Source organism: Myotis davidii, unplaced genomic scaffold, assembly GCF_000327345.1.
Source record: "Myotis davidii unplaced genomic scaffold, ASM32734v1 scaffold1572, whole genome shotgun sequence".
Lineage (NCBI taxonomy): Eukaryota > Metazoa > Chordata > Mammalia > Chiroptera > Vespertilionidae > Myotis > Myotis davidii.
In genome coordinates, this window is record NW_006285041.1 from 1,066,296 (window position 1) to 1,071,317 (window position 5,022).

At 37.1% G+C, this 5,022-nt stretch overlaps 1 pseudogene; it reads left to right on the top strand.

Annotated features, from left to right (window-relative positions):
• The first annotated feature begins 1,997 nt into the window (after positions 1-1,997).
• Positions 1,998-2,495, top strand: LOC107181770 (annotated as a pseudogene).
• The last annotated feature ends 2,527 nt before the right edge of the window (positions 2,496-5,022 follow it).

Here is a 5,022-nt window from a genome sequence, read left to right on the forward strand (position 1 = left end):
TTTCAGTGTTCTACAATTCTATGATCCATGACTTTATAGATCATCTCTAGTTATTGGTATCCATTTCTTTTAAGTCATTATTTCCTGTAACTCTGTTTCCTTGGAGATTTGTGGTTGCCCTATGAGAAGCAAACTAAACAGGTCCCCTGATGAAGTGACTAAGATAAATCCATCAAGATAAATCCAGTCAAGATGGTAAAGTAGGAAAATACTGTGCTCACCTCCTCCCACAATCACATCAAAATTACAACTAATTGTAATTTTGCTTAAAGATTCACTCGCTCATAGCTCCAGCACTGGGGCAGCAACTCAAAAAGCACCAGAGATGTACTGGGAGGAAATGGATTCTCTGGCTTTAGGGTGAGGGCTAGAGGGGCAGGGACCAGGGCACTCTGGGGACAGAAGTGCTTACAGTCATTGCTCCTTTCTTGAACCCTCCTCTACCCAGCTAACAGGTGCAGGCAGGTACAAATCTGAATGCTTCATATCTGGACAACACTGTTCACACACCTTGGTGATTCCTTGAGACCCTGCCCCACCCAACTTTTGGGTCCACTCAAGCTACTTCCAGTGGCATCTCCATACACATGGCCTGTCTTGGCTCATGTTGCAGACTTTCCTAAAACCCCAAACACATTACATCTGTCCTCTGCATTCTCAATAACTCTTGCTAAACGGCCCAAATTCAGCACCAGTGGCAATAATCCTTGCTTCAGAGCTTAGCCTCTTCCAGATGACTTGAAGTCCAGTATAGGTGGCAACCATCTGCAGATCACTCTGTGGCTCTTACCAGGTGGCCCCTGGTCTAACAGGAGCTTCAGCTGATATTGGTCTGTACCAGAGCCCCTCCCAAGAGACCCCAACAACAACACACGCAGTGGTCAGCATCTCCCAATAAGCTCTGCAAACAACACATCCAAAGGGGAGACTCAGAAGGCACCAGAGCCCCACTAAATCAAATCCTGTTCCTTGGAGTCAACCCCTGTACCACCAGCTGTATTCATGGCCATTTCTCACAATCAGTCAGCCTGAGGATCAATTCTTCCTACTGACATTGCAATAGCAATCAAGGCTCAACTACAAGGGCAGGGCATATGCAACTCACACAAGGGACACCCCTGGAGCACATAGCTAAAAAAGAGCTAAAAAAAAGAAGAAGAAGAAGAAGAAGAATAAAAAAAGAATGGAGACAAACTGTCTGCCAGATGCAAAGATCAAAGCTGATTATAAGTATGCTCAATGAACTTAGGGGAAGAGCAGCTGAACATAGTGAGAACTTCCATAAAGAGATAGGAAATATAAAAATGGAGATAGAAAACATTAAAACATGAAATAAAGAATACATTAGAGAGACTCAAGAGTGATGTCAATGAAGCAGAAGATCAAATCAGCAATTTGGAAGACAAGGTAGCATTAAACACCCTATCAGAACACTAAAAAGGGGGGGGGCGGTATTTTAAAAATGAGAATAGTTTAAGGAATCACTGGGACAACATCAAGCATACTAGCATTATCATTGTAGAGGTATCAGAAGAAGAGAAAGAGCAAAGATTGAAAACCTATTTGAATAAAAATGATGGAAAACTTTCTAACCTGGCAAAGCAAATAGACATTCAAGTCAAGGAAGTGCAGAGAGTCCCAAACAAGATGAACCCAAAGAGGCCCATACTAAGGTACATCCTAATTAAAATGCAAAAGTCTAATGATAGAGAATCTTAAGAGCAGCAAGAGAAAAGTAGTTAGTTACCTACAAGAAAGTTCCCATAAGACTGTCGCTGATTTTACAAACGAAATTGTAAGCTAGAAGAGATTGACACAAATATTAAAAGTGATAAAAAGCAAGAACCTACACCCAATAATACTCTACCCAGCAAGGCTATCATTTAGAATCAAGGAACAGATAAAGAGCTTCCCAGACAAGAAAAAGCAAAAGTAAATTATCACCCGAAACCACTATTACAAAAAAATGTTTAGAAGAAAAAAAGAAAGCAGCCATAGGTGACCTCTGAAAATGGTTCTCTATTCACTAGAACCAGAAAACCCCACAAGATCATGCAAATCAAGAGGTCAAATCTCCGTGTTCACTTTAAGAACACACATGCAACTGCCCAGGCCACCAAGGTATGCATATTCGAAAAGCCACCAAGTATCTGAAGGATGTCACTTTACAGAAGCAGTGTGTGCCATTCCGTCTTTACAATGGTAGAGTTGGTAGATATGCCCAGGCAAAATAGTGGGGCTGGACACAGGGTTAGTGGCCCAAAAAGAGTGCTGAATTTTTGCTGCACATGCTTAAAAATGCAGAGAGCACTGCTGAACTTAAGGGTTTAGAATTAGATGTAGATTCTCTGGTCATTGAGCACATTCAGGTGAACAAAGCTCCCAAGATGCAGTGTGGAAGCTACAGAGCTCATGGGTGGATTAGCCCATACATGAGCTCTCCCTGCCACATTGAGATGATCCTTACTGAAAAAGAGCAGATTGTTCCAATCTAACCTTACACCTAAAGCAGTGGTTCTCAACCGTGGCTGCACATTAGCATCACCTGGGGATCGTTTTAAAATCCTGATTTCTGGGCCTCATCCTCCGGAAATTCTGTTTCTTTGTTACTAATGTTGTGGCCCCACTAATGTGCAGTCACAGTTGAGAACCACTGACCTAAAGGAACTATAAAAAGAACAATAAAAGGACCAGAAGACGAGGTTGCACAGAAGAAAAAGATATCTCAGAAGAAACTGAAGAAACAAAAACTTATAGCCTAGGAGTAAATTCAGCATAAAATAAATCTAAATAAAAGTTAAAAAAAGAAGAAAAAAAAAGATAAAAAATAAGAATAAAATAATTTCAATAACTACATACCTATCAATAATTAGTTTAAATGTAAGTGGATAAAGTGTTCTAATCAAAACACGTAAGGTGTCTGAATGAATAAAAAAATAAGACTTATACAAATGCTGCTAAAAGAGACCCACTTCAGATCAAAAGACACACAGACTGAAAGTAAAGGGATAGAAAAAGATATTTCATGAATATGGAAACAAAATAATAGCGAGCATAGCAAAACCTATTTATATAAGAAAAATAGACTTTACAACAAAGGCTATAACAAGACACAAAGAAGTACATTTCATAATGATGAAGAGATCAATCCATGAAAAGGATATAATCCTTGTAAACATTTATGTACCCAACATAGGAGCACCTAAAATATAAAGCAAATCTTGATGGACTTAAAGGGAGAGATTGACAGCTATCCAGGCATAGCAGGGAATCATAATACCCCATTGACATCAATGGATAGATATGCAAGACAGAAAATCTAAAAGGAAACAATGACTTTAAATGACATCCTTTTTAGTTGGTATCTGCAGAGAATTTCACTCCAAAGCATCAGAATATACATTCTTTTCAAGTGCACATGGAATATTTTCTAGGATAGACAACATGTTAGAACACAAAACATGTCTCAATAAATGTAAGAAATTAAATCATATCAAAAATGATCTCTGACCACAAGGATATAATACTTTCTAAAGGAACTATATAAAGAACAATTTAAAAAATCCCAAAGTGAATAGAAGGAAGGAAATAGTATAGATCTAAGTGGAAATAAAATAGAGTCAAATAAAATAAGATCAATGAAACCAAGAACTGATTCTTTGAAAAGATAAACAAGATTGATAAACCTTTAGTCAGACTTATCAAGAAAAAGAGAGAGAGCACTTAAATAAATAAAATCAGAAAAGAAAGAGAAGTTAAAACTGACACCTCAGAAATACAAAGGATTATATGAAAATACTACAAACAATTATATACCAACAAATTAGACAACCTGGAATAAATGGATAAATTCCTAGCAATATATAATCTTTTAAGACTAAATCAAGAATAAACAGTAAATCTGAACAGACTAATTACAACTAATGAAATTTAAGAAGCAATTTTTAAAACTCCCCAAAAACAGAAGTCCTGGACTGGATGCTTCACAGGTGAATTTTACCAAACAGCCAAAGAAAAACAAACACCTATCCTTCTCAAACTATTCAAAAAAATTCAAGAGCATGGAAGACTCTCAAGCTCATTTTATGAGGCCAGCATTACCCTGATTCCAAAATTAAAGACATTACCAAAAAATTTATAAGCCAAATGTCCCTGATGAACAGATACAAAAATATTAAACAAAATATGAGTAAACTGATTCAGCAGTACATTAAAAAGAATACACAGCATAATTTCCCTGGCTGATGTAGCTCAGTTGGTTGGAGCATCATCCTTTACTCCTAGGGGTCATGGGTTCGATTTCCATCAGGGCATGTACCCAGGTTGCAGGTTCAATTCCTGGTTGGGACCTGAATATCAGGAGGCAACTGATTGATGTTTTCTCTCACATTGATGTTTCTCTCTCTCCCTCTCCCCCCCCCCCCACATTAAAATCAATAAAAAAACAACAACACACAACATATCCTCAGGTGAGGATTTTAAAAAAAGAACACACACCATAATCGAGTGGAATTTACTCCTGGGATACAAGTTCAGTTTAAATTCTCAAATCATTTAATGTGATACACCACATAAACAAAATGAAGGATAAAAATAATATAATCATATCAATGAATACAGGTAAAAGCATTTAACAAAATCCAGTACCCACTTATGATAAAAAACAAAACAAAAAACTCTCAAAAGTAGGGAATAAAGGGAACATAACTCAATGTAATAAAGGCCATAAATGGCAAACCAACAGCTAACATCATACTCAGTGGGGAAAAGCTAAAAGTATTTTCCTTAAGATCAAAAACAATACAAAAATGTCCACTTTCACTACTCTTACTCGACATAATATTAGAAGTCTTAACCACAGCAATCAGGCAAAAAAAGAGAAATACAGGCATCCAAATTGGAAAAGAAAAAGTAAAACTGTCATTATTTGCTGATGACATGATACTATATGTAGAAAATCCTAAAGTGTTCCACCAAAAAACTATGAGAACGGATAAATGAATTCAATAAAGTAGCAGGATA